Below are 19,215 nucleotides of genomic sequence, written 5' to 3'. Positions count from 1 at the left end.
CTTTGCCAATGCTTGTTACTGTAGCCATGCGCAGGGCTGGACTGGGAACCCCGAAACCTGGAAAGAGTTTGGCCAGCCCTGGGGGAGAGAGGTGCTACTGGCAAGCTTTGTGCCGCTTTTGTTGCAGGGGGCCAATATTGCAGCCCCCAGGGGCCTAAAATCGGCCCCCCATCCTGGCGGCCAACCGGGGAAATGCCCAGTGCCCGCGACGGCCCCGGAAATCTATTCGAAATAGCTACAAAACCCCTGAAAAAGTAAGACTGGGTTTTTAATTAACTCAATTAGGTGCCATCAGCCTACAGAGACATGGGTTAGTGTTTGTTCTAATGAAAGCCTGAAAGTTCCAGGCCTCGGAGCTCTAAATAGTGCTGCACTGCTGCCTACGCCCTCCCGTGTCCTAGCAGGATTCAAATAGGCCCGTGAGCTAGAAACACAAAGGACCAAAGAGGATCTGAGAAGACCCAGACTAATAACGCGTGGGCACTTTGAGAGCACGTGTCTGTTAGTCCTGTTGTAGTCTATAAATGGGGCCACTGGAATGTGCATGCCAGATACATCAGTGGGCGTGTGATAGTGGCTGACATGAGGTTAGTGCACCTCACCACGGCCAGTAAATGTGCAAAAGCAGGTGGGTACATTACCACCGCAAAGCGAGATCAGTCGTGACTACTAAACATAATTTATCTGTCATCATTTTTGTGTCACCCCTTTCACCACTGTAGCATGTTTCATGCAGTTCTCGAATAAACGAACATGAAAGAAAACCGTCACTTCTGAGAACTCCCCAGCTGACCCCCAAAGGTCACAGCCAGCCAGGACGCCCAAATCTCTCAACGGCCACCCCTAGGGCCAGTAGTATAGTTGCTCCAGTCGGGCCACTGCCAGCAAGACCGAGTCACTGATGGAACCCCAGCAGATAGGACCCCAGTATGATCTCTTTTCAGCTGGATTTCCCGTTTGCAGCGCACAAGAAGAGAAAACTTCCTTCCATGCTACTCTATTCCTTTTAAATGACCAACTGGAGAAGTCTTCATCGCCTGATGCGTGGTACTTGGCAATGCTGCTTTCTCTCCGTGCTGCTAATTCGATTATCTGCGGAGATGCTGGGCGCTGTTAAAGTGTAGGGTGCGCGCGCACCTTACAGAGAACATAGGCCAAGTAGGCTCCTCTAAATCTGTGGGCGTTCATTGTTATTGCAGAGGGCGGTCTGCATTTCCCAAGAGGCAGCGCGACTTTCTAAATTTACATAATTTTGAGAAAAAGCCATGTTGCTAATTTTTGAATGATTTGTGGTTAAAAGATGCCCTTTTATTACACACTTTAAATACAATCAACTAAACAGGATTACTTTTTTAAAACGTAAAATGTGGATATTAACTCGCTCTCACTTACTAGAGTTTTTACCGTTCAGCGCTATCTACTTCTCCTATTTACCGGCATGCCTTAAACTAATGAGTAAGGAAAATAACGATCTTGGGTGACGCCAGGATCCTCACTCATAATGTGAGAGGAATTTTTGAACGGGTACAGGTCGTCCCGTGGGTGACCCGCCTACTTAGCAGGATGCTCTGGTGCAGCGATCTGCCCGCCCTTATATTAGTCAAATAAAAAGTAAACTAACTCGAAAAATAAATAATTGTCTTAGAACAATATTTGTCGTAATTTGGCAAACTTTAGAGTTTAGTAAAACGCTTCCTAGTTCTGTATTTGCGGTGTGATATTTTATGGACGAACGGTAATTTTTTTTTAGGTCTGGCTTGATGGAGCAACTGCATATTACATCTATTGTGACATTTAAAAATATATATATATATATATGTACATATAATGGACGCTGGCTTCGCCCAGAGGACTATTTGTGTCATCTCGGGCTATTGGCTTGTTTATTATTCTGTCCCCTATTGAATGCTTGCATTGCATGCATCGGGGACAATTTAACACATTAAAAGTACTCTGAACTATATCTCATTGATTCTTTGTATACAGACAGCAACTATCTTCGTTTTGTTTTAAGACTGTGGCAGTTTAAAAAAAATGTTTAATGAGTACTTAAAATGCAAGTCAGTCGTATTGCTTTTCCCAATGCTTGTTAAGTCATTTCGTCCCTGTATTAGACCACATATTACCTCATCAGAATGAGGACTGGTGCTAAATACGTGAACATAATTTATCAAAGTGTCTTCAGCTTTGAGTCAGTTTGATCATTCATAAATTGCATAACTGCAGAGCGGCTTCTGGGACCCTTTCCTCAGCATCGATTCAATTTCTCTTCAGCATTCATTAGCTCAATGTAATCTGCCACAGGTATGTGTACTGAAATGATCTAAGGTGAATGGACTAATAAAGCAAATGCGTCAGTCAGTCTTTCTCAAGATGAGAAAGTGATTCGCTTTTTGGGTGACAAACCTAGGTGTGTGAGAGATAGAGAAGACGAAAAGGTGGCAATTTGTGGGCATGAGTGTGTACACAGGTGGATAAAAGGCAGACTACATTAGGAGGGTGAGTAGATGTGATGGATAAGTGAGTGAACAGAGGAATGTCCTATTACTTACCGGTAATCTTCATTACTCCGGGTCCCGTAGTCCTCGACACCTTCATAACAAGTGAGATTTACTATCTCACCGACAGAAAAAAAGAACAAAGGAATGCTGGACCTACCCTCCCCCTCCCACTGGGAGTACATAAGGCGTACTGGTCCCAGCATTCCTCCTGAAATACCAAGCCACAATGAAGGCCGGCAGACAGGGAGGGAGGGAGGGAAGTCATGAAGGTGTCGAGGACTACGGGACCCGGAGTAATGAAGATTACCGGTAAGTAATAGGACATTACCCCCAGGTCCCTACGTCCTCAACACCTTCATAACAAGTGAGAAATACCAAAGCAGACACCGGCATTCATTCCAAAAAACACAACAAACCGCCAGGACAGCAAAACAAACCCAGAGATTTATTGGAGACAAAAAAAGACAAAACATCAGGAGCGAACAGAGCTCAACACCCCCAACGCAAATCTCCCATCATCCCCCAACAGATTGAGGAGCCGATAATGTCTGATGAAAGTATTAGAAGAGGCCCAGGTGGCAGCTCTACAAATCTCAGAGAGAGGAACACCCCGAACCTCCGCCCAAGAGGCAGCCACCCCCGTGTAGAACGGCCCTGAACCCCCACAGGAGGAGAAGACCCAGACAGAGAGTAGGCCAAGGAGATGACTTGCTTCAGCCAACGCCCGATAGACACAGAAGAAGCCTTACCCCCACGGGAAGCAGCCCCAAAGGAGACAAAAAGGGAGTCCGACTTGCGAAACACCACCGTGCGATCCAGATAAACGCGCAAAGCCCAGCACACATCCAACAAGGACCACCAGGAGAATCCAAAACAGAGCCCAAGGCAGGCAAGACCAACTCCTGGCACCTGTGAAATTGGGAAGAAACCTTCGGCACAAAAGAAGAATCAAGGCGAAGCACCACCCCACTCTCCGTGAAGGACAAGAAAGGCTCACGAGCCATCAAGGCCCCCAACTCCACAAGACGACGAGCAGAGGTGACGGCCACCAGAAAAACCACTTTGAGAGTAAGAAACTTCAACTCCACCTCAGATAAAGGCTCAAAAGGCGGATCGACCAACACCTGAAGAACCAAGGGCAAATCCCACAAGGGAAAGGAAGGGCGAGGCACAGGACGAGAAATAGAAAAACTGCGTAGCAGACGAGAAACCAGGTCCTCAACATCCGAAAGATTACCCCACGGGGAACGAAACGCCCGAACCGCGGCCCACTGGGCACGTAGAGTGGACACAGCCAAACCCTTCTCGAAACCCTCCCACAAAAACTGCAGCACAGCCTGCAAGGAACAGGACAAAGGGGACAGGCACAACGCCGAACACCAACGACCGAAATTACCCCATTGTCGATCATAAGACTTGAGGGTAGACGGCCGCCGGGAACGCTGAAGGGCCACCGCTAAATGTTCCGGGAAACCGCGCCGCCTCCAACCCTGCCTCTCAACCTCCACACCGACAGCTGCAATCGGAGAAAAGACAGGGACGGGGAAGACCTCAGCGGAGACGGGGAGAGGGGAAGAAACCAGGGACCCCTCACCGCCAAAAGACGAACCGTCGGAAACCAGGACCTCCGAGGCCAAAACGGCAGGACCACCACCACCTCCCGATCCTCCTGACATAAACGGGCCAGAAATCGGGGGACCAGAGCCAGAGGAGGAAAGGCATACAGGAGACAGGACGGCCAAGGAATCGACAGGGCGTCCAACCCCCAGCAACCTTCCTGCAGAAACCGGGAGCAGAGCGAGGAAGCTGTGCATTGTGCCGGGAGGCAAAGAGGTCCAGAAAGGGAAGCCCAAACCTCCCGCACACAAGCCGAAACGCAACCGGGGTGAGAGACAACTCCAGAAAATCCGGAAAGCAACAACTCAGGACATCCGCCACACAGTTGTCCACTCCCCGAATGTGAACTGCTGTCAGAGACAGCAGATGGCCCTCCGCCCAACAAAACAGGGGAACAACCACCGCATTCAAAGAGACCGAACGAACCCCCCCTTGATGATTGAGATAAGCCACCGTCACCATATTGTCGGACCGAACCAACTCGTTCCGACCGAGCAACAGATCCCGAAAACCCATCACAGCCCGGAACACAGCCGACAGCTCCCGCCAGTTGGACGACCGGCGGCTCTCCAGGAGGGACCAATGACCCTGAAGGGATCGAGACCCCAAGGTCGCACCCCACCCCACCCCAAGGAACTGGCATCTGTCGTCAAGACTAGAGAAGGGGAAGACTGCAGAGGCAGACCCCGAGACAGATGGCCCCTCACCGACCACCACAGAAGAACCGGGAGGACCACAGGAGACACCGGAATAAGAACATCCAATTCGCGGGACAGGGGATTCCAGAGAGACAGGAGGTACACCCAAAGGGTACGCAGGTGAAATCGCGCCCAGGCCACCGTAAAAACAGTCACCGCCATCAGACCCATAAGACGCAACCAAAGGCGCACCGGAAAGGCACCCCCCACCCTGAAACGCTGAGCAAGGAACACCAACGTCACAACCCGAGGTTCGGGGAGGAACACCCGGTTCAGATCCGACCGGAAGCGGGCCCCAATGAAAACCATGTCTTGAGACGGCGTCAGCTGACACTTGGGGAAGTTTATCAGGAAACCATGGGCCCGCAACGCCGAACAAACCACCTCCTGGGCCTCCAACAACAGGACCCGAGAGGGAGCATGGACCATCCAGTCGTCCAAGTACGGGTACACCATCACCCCTCGGAGATGAAGCCACGCGACCAAAGGAGCCACCACCTTCGTAAAGTCTCTCGGCGCCGACCGAAGACCGAAGGGCAACACCATGAACTGATAATGACGCTCCAGAACACAAAACCGCAGAAACCGGCGGGACCGCGGATGGATCGGAACATGGTAATACGCATCCTGAAGATCTAGGGTACATATGAAGTGACCCGGAAGCACCAAAGGAATCACCCTTTGCAAAGTCTCCATGCGAAAAGGAACCCTGGTCACCCACTTGTTCATCACCCTCAGGTCCAAAACCAAGCGGAAACCCCCCGTATTTTTGGGAACCAGAAAGATCAGGGAATAAAAGCCCTCTCCCATCTCCAAAGCAGGAACCTCCTGAGCGGCACCCTTCCGAAGAAGATCCACAATCCCCTGAGAGAGATGAGCCCGCTTCAAACGGCACGAAGGTCAGGGAGTCGGCCGAACCCCGGAATCTGGAGGAGGAACCGAAAACTCCAGAGTATAACCCAGGCGAATGATCTCCAACACCCAGGCGTCGGAACAAGACTGAACCCAGGCCGTCAGGAAGAAGCGCAGCCGCCCTCCAACCAACAACCCAGGAACCACCGCCAAAGAGTCAGGAACGCGGCTTGGCAAGCGGAGGAGATTTAGCCTTACGATCCCGACCCCGGCTAGAAGCAAACCTTCCCTGGCCTCTCACAAACTGTCTACGAGAGGCAGGACAAAAGAAAGACTTGGATTTAGAAGGGACAGGAGCAGAAGCAGAGACCTTAAATGAAGAAGAATGCTTCTTTTCCTTAAACAGTTTATGCAACTTGGCTTCCAATTCCCCCCCAAACAACATAGTACCCTGGAAAGGCAAACGCAAAGCGCACGCCTTCTGTGCAGAGTCAGTCTTCCAGTCTTCAAGGACAAGACTGCGACGAGCCGCCACACAAGCCCCGCCGGACAGTGCAGAAGCACGCACCACGTCAAAGGAGACATCGGATAGGAGCTCCACCTGACGCTCGATATGCTCAAGTAAACCGGAACAGTCTGTGGCATTGTCCAACGATTGATATAGCGACTTCAGGTCAGACAGCAGAGACTGAGAAACATATGTCCCATAGACGCCAGCCCTCAAGGCCAGGTGTGAACCAGAATAAACCTTCCTGAGCGCAACATCAGCCTTCTTATCCAGAGGATCCTTCAGTACGGCGTCCTCAGCCAGGGAAGTGCGCCCCACCAAACAAGCCACAAAGGAGTCACTAGGGATAGAATCTGGAAGGTCCGAAGCCATATCCTGCAGAGGATACAGCCGAGCCATGAATCACGGAATCAAAATGCGATCAGGATCTGCCCACTCACGCTTCAGAACATCTCTAATGAATGGATGGACAGAAACATCAACCGTGGCAGCACTCTGAAACTGACATAACAAAGGACACCTAGAGGTACTCGGAGCGTCCTCGTCAGGGAACCCCATGTTCTCCTTAACATGCTTCAGAATACCTGGCAAAGCGTCCTTGTCCACATATTTGCCCTTCAAATCACCGTCCCCCAACCAAGCAGACTCATCGCCAGAAGAGTTGGAAGAAACCGGTGCAGGGCACCTGCGACGGGACCCAACATCACCCATCTCAGTCAAAGTCTCACGAATTAGGGGCTTAATACGCGCATCTCCACCACCATCACGGCGTCGGGACCTGGCAGGAGAAGGAGACCTGGAATCATCAGATGAGGAAGAAGAAGAGGAAGACCTCTCCCGATGATGCTTCTTCCTAGAGCGCTTCCCCATGGCAGCAGAAAATACCAAACACAGCCAAAATCAAGAAACCTCACAGCAAAAAAACGCTATGCGGTACTCACCCCACCGGCCCGTTTATAACGAGCAGCCCACAGCCGGGAACATCGAGGCGCCTGACATCCGTCCCACCGTCAAAAAACCGGAAGTCAGGCAGGCTGAAACCGGAAGGGGAAGGGGAAGGAAGCTGCAGCCAATCCTGAAGCAGCAAACCGGCAGCGCCCCCTAGCAAGCCCGGCAGGCCAGGAGGGGCGGCCATCGGGCCAGAGGAAAGCCAACGCGGTATTACCACCGCCGCGCGGCAGAACAATCTAGGAGAAGCCCGCGCCACTCCCCCCAAGCCCGGCAGGGAGGGAGAGGCCTCCGACGAATGACCGCCGACCGAAGATCGAACCAGCGGCCTCCGCGTAAGTACATATCCAGCAAAAGGCAGGAGCGCCCCCGCTCCCGCCACATCCTCACACTGTCAGCATGACAGAAAAAAAGAACAGGAGGAATGCTGGGACCAGTACGCCTTATGTACTCCCAGTGGGAAGGGGAGGGTAGGTCCAGCATTCCTTCGTTCTTTTTTTCTGTGGGTGAGATAGTAAATCTCACTTGTTATGAAGGTGTCGAGGACGTAGGGACCTGGGGGTAATAGGTGGATGAGTGAATCATCAGTCCGTGTACTCAGTTACTCTGTCATTCGACCATGAATTTATTCATCTATCCATCTATTCACTGACTCATTCTCACATTCACCCATACAACTACACATGCACTCTCTCAACAAGAATGGAGAAGCTCTCAACAAGCAATGAAGAAGCTCTTCCACGTATAGAAATTAGCCGGTCCATGGGGGCAAGGTTGAGGCGGCCAAGATGGAGATCACAGTCCAGAGCTGCTTCCGACCTCTTCGCTAATCCGCCATCATTTGCAACAGGCAGCAACAGGGATTCCCCCCATCGGTGTTGATTCCATAGACACGCTGACGCACTGTAGAGCAGGGCTGCCGCTGAATTGGGCATCATACATATTGAGGAAAGCAGGCCACCGGACTGCCATTCCAACATGGCGGTCTGCACTTGCTGGTGAACCCGCTGCAGCGAAAGAGACTAGGTGCCACCACTGAGCGACTGGACCGGCTAGCGACCCCCCCACCACAGGACGTCTTGTATTAGGAGTGGTGGCTGGCAACAACCTGGCCGTGGCTGTGGCAGCCGCAGTGACTGCTTGAGTAGCAGTTGCCTGGAGCTTGGCGCAACCAGGCGGGTGCTTGGCCTAGCACCAGTGCATGGCCATGGTGCCTTCCCTGCTAAGTCATAAGGCCTCCCTCTGCTGTGAGGGGTGGAGAGGCGTGGCCCGGGTCTCCTGGGCGGAAGCAGAAGGAGGACTCCCTTGAAGAAAGCTACAAGCAAGCAACACTCAAGAAAGTCAGCTGGTTCTCTTCCACCCTTCATGAGTCCAGACGCATCTGTAAATGGCTCGAACAGCAGGACCCCAGAAGACCACTCAGCCTTCAAGACTGATGTCACCGCATGCCACCACCTCATCAGAACAACGAAGAAAGTGGGCTTACAAGAATGGATCAACGCCAATGCCCTCAATAGTAAAGAACTTTTTGCCGTGGTCAAATAATTTGCCAGACCCAGCAGAGACAGCAGACATACCCCCTCCCAAGACCTCTGCAACAACCTCGGCACCTACTTCCACTACAAGATCAAAGAGATATACGACAGCTTTGACAACCTTGATACCCAAGACCCTCCTACCCCCAACTGCAACTACCGCACCCTACGACCCCAGACACCAACAGACCCTACTCAGCTGGACTCCGCTCACGGCAGACTACACCCTCAAGCTCCTGAAGAGCATCCACTCCGGAGCACCCTCGGACCCCTGCCCAGTGGCGGTCATTAGCTGGATTAATTGGTGAGGGGGGGGAATAAAAATAAAAAGTACCTGAATCCTGATGTCTGCCGCCCCGCTGCCGCTTCAGCTCCATCCGCCGACATGACGATACTCACACAGACTCCCAGAGTTCTCTGCCCAAATCCACCCTCGAACTCTGCAGCACCATCAACTGCTCCATCAACTCCGCCACCTTCCCGGAAGACTGGAAACACGCAGAGATCAACTCCTTGTTGAAGAAACACTCTGCCAACCCGACAGACCTCAAGAACCTCAGACCTATCTCTTTTCTCCCCTTCCCAGCCAGTCTTCAAAAAAGGCATCAATGCCCAACTTCCCGAGTTAATTGAAGCAAACCACATGCTGGACCGCTTCCAATCCGACTTCCGAAGAAACCACAGCAGCGAGACTGCCCTCCTCACAGATGACGTCTTCACTGTCCTCGACTGAGATGAAACTGCAGCCCTCCTCCTCCTTGACCTCTTGGCCATCTTCGATACTGTCCCTCACCGCACCCTTTGCACAAGACTCCATGATGCCGGCATCTGCGACAAAGCCCTGTAATGGATCCGCTCCTTCCTCACCAGCCAAACACAAAGAGTCAAACTACCTTCGTTCCTCTGGAAACCCACTGAGATCAGCTGCAGAGTGGGGCTCCTCCCTGAGCCCCACTCTTTTCAACATCTACATGGTCCCGCTCACAGCCATCGTCAGGTACCACAGACTCGACATTGTCTCCTACGCCGACGACACCCAGCGAATTCTCTCCCTCACCAACAAAACCACAGTCGCCAAAAACAACATTCACGATGGGATAAAGGCTGCCGCTACCTGGATGAAGATCAGCTGCTTCAAATTTAATTCAGACAAGACCAAAATCCTCATCATGTGCTCCACCCCCTCTGCCTGGAACTACTCCTGGTGGCCCACAGCACTTGGAACCCCCACACCCCCAGACCACGCACAGAACTTCAGCAGCATCCTGGACTTCTCTTTCACCATTAGCCACCAGATCAATGTCGTCCATTCATCCTGATTCACACTACTCCTGCCCCGAAAGATATTCACGTGGATCCCTACCGAGTCTAGAAAGACGGTCACCCATGCACTCATCAGTAGCAGAATTGACTACAGCAATGCCGGAATCTGCCAGAAACTCCTCAAGAATCTGCAAAACATTGAGAACGCCTCCGCCAGACACATCCTCAACATCCCCCGCTGCAGCCACCTCTCCAGTCACCTGAGAGACTTCCACTGGCTCCCTGTCACCTTCAAGCTCCTCACACACGCCTACAAAGCCCTACACAACATGGGACCTACGTACCTCAACCACCTCCTTGCATTTAACGCACCCACCAGAGACCTCCACCCAACCCAACTGGTCCTGGCTACCGTCCCACATATCCGCAAGACCACGGCCGGAGGAAGATCCTTCTCGTACCTCGCAGCAAAGAACTGGAACACCCTTCCTCTCCACCTCAGGCAATCACCGTCACTGCCTCAATTCAGGAAGGACCTCAAAACCTGACTCTACTATAGCGGCTCTGATGGACCAGCAGTACCCCCCCCCCCCCCCTCCCCCAGCACCTTGAAACCCTTTCGGATGAATAGTCATGGTTTACAATTCACTTGATTGATTTGATCGATTGAGGACAAGTACTCCCAGCCTGGGGACATATGTGATGCATTTGCTGGGAAACTTGGCTGCTCTTGCTGCCCTCTGGGCAAGTGGGCTAGGGCTCATGTCTACTAGGTGGCCATTGGAGGCCAGACCAGGATGCGTGGCAGAAGCAGGCCGGGGGTGTGTAAGCCGTGCCTGAGGCTTCGGGGCTGAGGTGCGGCAACTTCGGACCATACGACAAACAACTGCTGAACGACCTCTCAGAATGAGGGGCCCCATCAAGATCGCTGCTGCTTACCTTATGACTCCATACTGCACTGTACAAGGGTTCTTGTCTATAGGGCACATGTGACATACCACTTAGGTGACCCTGGCTAGTCATGTTGCCTTTGAGGCAAGCGGGCCACAGCCCATCCATACTCACTGACCACTAGGGGTCGAACCCGGTACCAGTCACCATGGGGATGACAGACCTCCTGGGCCAGCACCGGCCCAAACCAAGTTGGACTAATTTACAATGCCAGCCACAGGCAATGCAGGGAGCCTTGACAGATTCGGTTTGCAACAACTGGCCCTAGTGAAATCCAATCTGGCCACTATTCTGTAAAAAATCCAAAGATCAAGAGAACGGTTACAACGAAAGGGGGCGAGATTAGGGTTGATGTCTCACTCGTGTGCCAGGACCTTAGAAATGTTGCTTATAGGGGTGACAGAGGCGTAGAACCGGGTATCTTCTGTAGAGGATGACACGGCCATTCTTAAGAAACAGGTCTCTAAGCTGCTGTCAACAACGACGACACTCGAATAGTGCGCAGAGGACGCCAAAAACAGATCACGCAGAAACAACCTTCAGTTTGTGGGATTTCCTGATGGTGCGGAGATCTCAGGTGCAGAAACCTTCCTAGAAGGTTGGATATAGTCCTGGGTCACGGCCACCCACTGATTGCTCGGACACTCAACCACTATTACACAGACGCCATTTTTAGAGTGGCCAAGTTGAGACAAAATCTTTCATTCCACATTTGCACATCCTGGTCTTCCCTGACTACACACGCAGGTGGTCCAGCAACACAGGTGCTCTTTTGTCGAGGTTAAAAAGAAGCTTTGTGCTCTCAATCTTGAGTAGATGCTTCTCTATCCTGAGAAACTGAAGGTGTTTTTCAACTCCAAAGCTCACTTATTCGAGACAGCAGAGGAGGCCTGAGATTAGGTGGAGGAGTGGAAGGAACTCTGCCATGTGGGGACCCCTGAGGAAACTGAATCCAGAACAACGAAGCCCTCCATGCGCTCCCATTCGCTGCAGCTGAGAAAGAAGCAGTCGCACCCTGGGGGCATCGAGATTCCTCAGATGCAGAGATGGATGGATTGGGGGTGGGTGGGTGCTGTCAAGCGTAGCACTTGATGGACACGACACAGCTATTTGGGTCCCAGGCAGGCCTCCACTATGATAATCTGTTCCTATGAAGTAACAAGGGTTGGGTGCTCACTCACGTCTGCTGAGTGGGGTCTACTGCACACAACAACAAGGCTAAATTAGCTCCTTGATATTCAATCCTGTATTTGAGGAGGTCTCTTTTTAGTGTATAGATTAGGACATTGGTTGCGGCTGCTGTTATGGTAGGTTCTAGGGCAACAGATGCTTCAGGGATAGAAGTATGGCGGGAGTTGGGGGCTGAGGGACTTAAGTTTGTTAACACTTGTTGGTATGCACCACTTCTTGCTCATAGTCACCATAAACACCAGCATGCTAGACACTCTCTGATACTGAAGTCCTGTACATGCTGAGTTGGGGTACACCACCATTCCCTGTATCAGACTCACAGTTCCACCACATACCACATGCGCTGTCCGACCACCCCCATGGCTGTAATTAAAGTAATGTCATAGAATGTGAACGGCATGCTGGACCACATTAAACGATCTGCCATCCTCCATTTTGCTACACGTTTCCAGCTGATGGTCCTCCTGCTACAGGAAACTTCCCTCCTGGGTGAACACTGCCCCTACCTTAGACGGCATGGGTATGACTGAGTCTATCACTCAGGATTCACCCGGTGATCATGTCGGTGTTAAATCCAAAATGAAACCGAGATGTGGGTCTGAAATAGCAACTTTATTGCTTGCAGCACAGTACCATCCAACAGCATTAACTGCCTAGATAGAAAGTATTCCCAGCATTCTTACATTCCATTAGAGAATCAAGTTACCTCACACAAATGTATGACATACTCATTGGCAGTAATACAGATGTAAATCTAACACACCTTTCCCCTATAAAAAACCCAACAAATAAAAACAAAAATAAAACTATATACAGAGAAAATATGAGTATGAAAATATGATCATAAAAGATAAAAGAGGGGGCGTGGCTTGCAGCCGACTGTAATGGCCGCAGCCTAGGAGAGCTCCGCGCTCACTAGTCTCTTGCCCCATCAATCCTGCCACTTATCCGCGTCCACGGCGACGAAAAACAGGTGCATCATCCGTCTGGAAACTTCGGCGACGCTTGGGGGCTGTCTCGGAGCTGTCAGGGCAGCCGAGGAGACCGACTCGGCCAGAGACTTGGACTGCGGCCTATTTCCCGGAGCAGCGACCGGGGACTGGCGTGGAGGAGAGCGGCCGGGGAGGCGGTGCCCGGCGCGAAGCCGCTCAAGCCCCTGAGGCGGCGGGACACGAGAGACAGCGGTGAGGCGGGACTCAGACCTGGGGTGCACAGGCCCTTGGTGCCTCCCTGGCGGCAGTTTTGGGGGCGGATCCGGGCCTTGTGATACTGGGCCCCCCCCCGACCTGCGGGACCGGGTGTGTGGAGAGGGCGGAGGACGAACTAATACAGCCCGGACACATCGGGGGAAGGCGGTGCTCCGAACGGGGGAGGACTCGGAGGTATGCCCCCCCCCCCCCAGCACCAATGACTTTGAGGCGCTCCAGCGCAGAGGCGGGCCCTGCAATTTGGACGCTGGATCAGAGACCTGGGATCCGGGTCTGCCCACGAGAGCGTGCTGGTCGGGCCCACGCGGAGCGGGCTGAGGAGAGCCCAGACCGGCGCCGCGGGGTAACGGCCGCAGGTGACTTGGGGCCTCAGATGGGCTATAGATTCAGTGCTTGGCAATGGAGACGGAACACCAGCGCCCCCCCCCGCGCAGTCTTAGCTGATCCCTGCGGAGGCGCGATTCCGGATGGCAGCGCTGCAGCGACGGTGGCCTTCTCGCTGCGCTTCTGCACTGTGAACAGTGAGGTGTGGGCGCCTTCAGGACTACGGCCCCCTGGCACCAGTAACGGCGAGGAGGGGAGGGAAAACCGAAAGGTCGAGCGCCGACAATCTCGACGCCGTCTGGCAGCGGCGATTACCTACCCCCCCTCATAACTGTCCCCTACGGAGCAGGACGGACTCCGCACCATGGGGGGAAAAGGCCAACGTGGAGCGCAAACGGGTAAACTGGACAAATATGCCTACCGAGGAGAGAGGTCGGGGACCCCGGAGGCTCCCAAGAAGAGGGAGGATGGAGCGCAAGTTGCCCCACCTGGGGAGATTACCCTGCATGATGTAATGCGCACACTGACGCAGATGCAAACAGCGATCGGCACGATCTCCACCGATATCACTCTGCTGCGGGCGGACGTATCCAAGATGAATGACAGGCTGAAGGAGGTGGAAGACACGACGGAAACCATGTCTACGGAAACAACGCTGTTGCAAAACAAAGCGAGATCATTGGAAAAGGTGCAAAAGCAACTAGAGGCAAAACTGGATGATCAGGAAGGGCGCTCACGCCGCAATAACATCCGCCTAGTGGGAGTGCCGGAGACCGTGCGCGGTCCGGCACTGGATTTGTTTGTGGAAGATCTTGTCAAGAATAAACTCCAACCTAAAAGACTGTCGGGGTTCTTCTCGGTGGAACGTGCGCACAGAGTGCCTGGAGGGTCGCCTAAACCAGGAGCTCCGCCACGGCCTATCCTGGCGAGAATCTTCAACTTCCGCGACCGGGACGCGATTTTGCAGACCGCACGAGTCGCTCCCCCGCTCCAAGTGGATAATAGCAAGGTGGAAATATACCCGGACTACACTGCACTGGTAACGAAGCAGCGGAGTGACTTCCTAGAGGTAAAGAAAGAACTCCGGAGGAGAGAACTGAAATATGCGATGCTCTTCCCCGCAAAGCTTAGGGTGGAGGCAGAGGGCAAGACATGGTTCTTCCTGTCCCCGGAGGAGGCATCCGAATGGCTAGAGGGCTGGCGTAAGACAGCAGGACGTCGGGGTGCAGGGCAGAGACGCGGCCACTCCACGGAAGGGGCGGAGGAATCGGACTTATCACGATCGGGGGCACCCGGAGAAGTGTGACACCGCCCTTAGCTGGGCACGCCGCTGGGACTAAAAACGGCGGTGATGGCGCGACGACAGGTGCTGCCCCTGGGGGACGGCCATGGAGGTTGGACTGCAGGCTGCCGCTCTGGGGTTTCTCCCTGGCACTGCAGTAAGGTACTTTCGACGGCAGGGGAAGGTACCATATCGATGGCGGCAGTGGAGGAGGCTCGCATGGCCTGAACTTGGAAAGTCTTCATAGCCGTGGACATGTTAAACTTCTGAGGGGGAGACTAAGACTGGGTGCGACTGACGTCTCCCCCCCTGGCACGCAAGTACAAAGTTATGGGGAGAAAGCGCTCTGCTCAGTTGGGGTGGTGGGTAGTTTGGAATCCGCCGGGCAGGGAAGCAGGGAGGAGGGTGAGGGGGTTAGGGGGTTTATGGGGAGTTCTGGTTACACACAGTTTATCTGCATACCACAAGCATAGTCCGCATCACCGCAGATGCTGCTCACTGAGTTCATTGCACAGCGCGCATCCGACAACCGATAGTACATGGGACCAGATAAGACACAGTCCTTAGGGACGGCGACCAACCCGTCCGTCGCTGACCGCGCCAGTCATGACAAACGCCTTAAGGTCCTGTCTTGGAATGTAAATGGGTTGGGGGACAAAATAAAACGGGGGCTGGTATTACAGTACATTAAACGGAAAGGACCGGCGGTGGCTTTATTGCAAGAAACGCACTTGGTAGGTTTCGCTTGTAAGGCCTTAGAAAGATGGGGTTATCACATGGGAGCCCATTCGGAGTTCACCGCCGGCTCCAGGGGTGTGGGAATATTGATTCATAAGCAATGTCCGCTGGTAATACAACAGACTTGGACTGATGCGCAGGGCAGATTCACCGCATTGGCGGGCCAGTGGGAGGGGAGACAATATAACTTTGTTTCAGTATATATCCCGCCGGCGTTGCAGGGTCCCGCGCTCCCAGACCTCGGTGCCTTCCTGCTCTCGCTCCCGCAAGGAGCAACGATTATAGGGGGGGATTTCAACGCCGTAATTGATGCAACCGTGGATAGGTGACCTCCTAGAGGACCCAGCAGCACCAGTTCCAAACTTAGAGACTATGTAGATACGATCGGCCTAACGGACGTCTGGAGGACGAAATTCCCACAGGATAGGCAATATACCTTCCACTCAGGAGTGCATAACATTGAGTCACGGATAGACCATATCTTTACCCAGATGCTGGGGTTGGAACAGGTAGCTGAGGTGACACACCTGCCAAGGGGAATATCAGACCACTCTCCGATACTGCTCACCTGCTTATCCGGTATCCCGGACAAGCGCAGGCTCTTCCCAATCTACCCATATTATTTAACAGTTAAAGAGATTAAGAAAACATTAGTCACCGCCACAAAGCGATACTTCGCAGAGAATGAACACACGGTGCAGTCGCCGGCGACGCTCTGGGAGGCCTATAAAGTGGTCCTACGGGGCCAGGCCATATCTTCCGTGTCACACCACAAACAGCGGCAGCGACAACAAATTCATTTGTTAGAAGAGGACTTGCGAAGGGCAGAGGCGGACTATGCCGCCGATGTCACGGCCGACACCACACACGGCCTGCAGCTCGCACAACAAGAGTATAGGACGTTTGTCTGGGAGGAGGCGAAATCCAGACTTCAGAATACAAAACACACAGTTTACGAGCAGGGGGACAAAGCAGGCAAGCTATTGGCCTGGTTAGACAAAAAAGACCGGGCTTCTAGGTGGATAGCGGAGCTTGTTACGCAGAACGGCGTGGTAATCACTGATCCCCAGGCCATAGTTGAGGAACTGACGGCGCATTATGAACATATCTATACGCCGACGGCCACGACCACGGTGGAAGACAACAGAGTCTTCGTCCGCGACATCCGCATGCCAATGCTGGCTCCAACGGCAGTAAGCGCGCTCGAGGCGGACATTACACACGAAGAAACGACTCAGGCGATACTCGCACTCCATACCGGCAAAGCGCTGGGGCCCAACGGTATCCCAGTGGAACTCTTTAGGCATTTGGTTGCGGTCCTCACACCCCACCTATTGAACATGTACAAAGAACGCCTAGAGAAGGGGGAACTCCCCAGAGACCAACGCCTGGCTACGATAGTAGCAATACACAAACCGGGCAAGCCGAAAAATAGTTGCATGTCATACAGGCCCATATCCCTGATTAACACAGAAGCAAAGATACTCGCCAAGGTGCTGGCAATGCGGCTCCAGCCCTATTTAGGATCGGTGGTCCACCCGGACCAATCAGGGTTTATGCCGCACCGAAACACGGCGCTGAATTTGCGGCGTCTGCATAGTGTTATGGCACGCAAATCGTTAATCAAAGAGGACGCTATAATCCTTTCCTTGGACGCACGAATGGCGTTCGATATGGTGGAATGGCCATTTCTATTCGCGGTACTTCATCATCTGGGTTTTGGGCCCAAATTTATAAAATGGGTAGAACTGCTATACACGAAACCTATGGCACAAGTGGTTGCCAACGGGAGAATCTCAGGCACCTTCCCACTGGCCAAGGGGACACGGCAGGGATGTCCACTGTCGCCGCTTCTATTCGCGCTCATAATAGAGCCCTTGGCGGCATGGATAAGACAAGATCTAGTGATCCGTGGGCTTAAGTGGGCGCCGGGGTGGGAGGACCGAATATCGCTCTATGCGGACGACATACTCCTCTATCTGGCTTCACCGACGCGCTCCCTCAATTGCCTTATGGATATTTGCGCGGCGTTCGGCCGGGTCTCGGGATATACAATAAACTGGACTAAATTGCATGTTTATGTTCTCTCAGGCGACCAACCCCGACTCCCACGAAACTGCGCCGCCAAGATCGTGCCGGATGGGTTCAAATATCTGGGAATCCATGTCACGGCGCAAGACGCCCACTTTATTGCTGAAAACCTCGAAAAACCGTTGGAGCGTTTCCGCAGAGATGTGCAGTGCTGCCATGCGCTGCCACTCACCCTCCTAGGCAGGGCTGCCCTCTTTAAAATGATGGCACTCCCGAGGTTTCTCTACGCTCTGCAAAATACACCATTTCCGATCACCCCTTCGTACTTCAGGGATATTAATAATGAACTGAACAAGCTGCTGTGGGATGGCAAGGCGACACGTATCGCGATGCACAAATTGGTGAAGGGCTGGTATGACGGCGGGATAGCGCTCCCCAATATAAAAATATATTGCTGGGCCTCCCACCTGTCGGTGATTAACCAGTGGCTTCACGCGGACCAGGATGACCCGGCCTATCGTAAGGATAGACATCTGCTGGGTACAGACAATCTAATGGACATACTTTATAATAGAAAGCAGTATAAACATCTCATCGGCCCTACAGCCCATACGATTAAGATCTGGCACGCAGTACAGAGGGACATGGGGTGGGAAGGAGTCATCACGCAGGCGACACCACTCTGGGACACGGAGAAACTAGGGAGGCTCAAGAACACGAAGGGTTTTAGACAATGGGACCTGATCGGTATATCGAGAGTGGGGGACTTGTGGAAAAAAGGGGAGACTGTCACTTTCACGCAACTGCAACAGAGCTACGGGTTGGCAGAAACAGAGCGGTTCAGGTACTTACAAATAAGGCATGCGCTAATGGCACACATACCGCAAGGCACAAAGTTGCCGGAGTCCTCACCCCTCGAGGACAGGCTCCTCACTGACCATATGACAAAGAAAGCTATATCACTCACATACAAAAAACTTATAAATAACCAACCGGACCCAACACAAACCCTAAAAGCTAGATGGGAGACAGACGTGGGGGAGCTGGATGAGACGGACTGGCAGGAAGCGCTGCATCCCCTAGAGAGGTGGCGATCTCGGCCCGATTCAAACTGATACAATTGAAGATACTCCATCGTACCTATTACACTAGGACGCTGCTGCACAAATTGCATAGAGCTGATACACCGCTGTGCGTTAGACAGTGTGGGGAACAGGGCACGTTCTGGCATATAATTTGGCAATGTGTCGAAATCCAAACGTATTGGAAAGCAATAATGCGCACGGTAGCGCAAGTAACCGGTGTAACACTGGTTCCTGAACCGAGGGGCTGCATCTTGAATGTCTGGGAAGCTGCAGATATCACTCAGACGGTGCAAACCTGGGTGGCACTGGGGATGGCCTTGGCAAAAAGGGACATTGCACAGCAGTGGGGAGCCAGGACAGCCCCGGCACTGCGAAAGTGGTGTAATGGTATGGACGAACTAATGGTAACCGAAAAAGTGGTCTACATCCACAGAGGCTGCCCCCAAAAATGGAATAAGATATGGGGGAAGTGGAATCGCTATA

General features: G+C 52.8%; 1 non-coding gene across 1 annotated transcript; it reads left to right on the top strand.

The window, feature by feature from the left end:
- The first annotated feature begins 1,438 nt into the window (after positions 1-1,438).
- Positions 1,439-1,588, top strand: LOC146835175 (U12 minor spliceosomal RNA). Its single transcript, XR_014960917.1, has one exon. It is a non-coding gene; the product is annotated as a U12 minor spliceosomal RNA (small nuclear RNA).
- The last annotated feature ends 17,627 nt before the right edge of the window (positions 1,589-19,215 follow it).

The sequence above is a fragment of the Triturus cristatus genome, chromosome 4_2, assembly GCF_964204655.1.
Source record: "Triturus cristatus chromosome 4_2, aTriCri1.1, whole genome shotgun sequence".
Taxonomy (NCBI): domain Eukaryota; kingdom Metazoa; phylum Chordata; class Amphibia; order Caudata; family Salamandridae; genus Triturus; species Triturus cristatus.
This window is presented reverse-complemented; position numbering and strand designations above follow the sequence as displayed.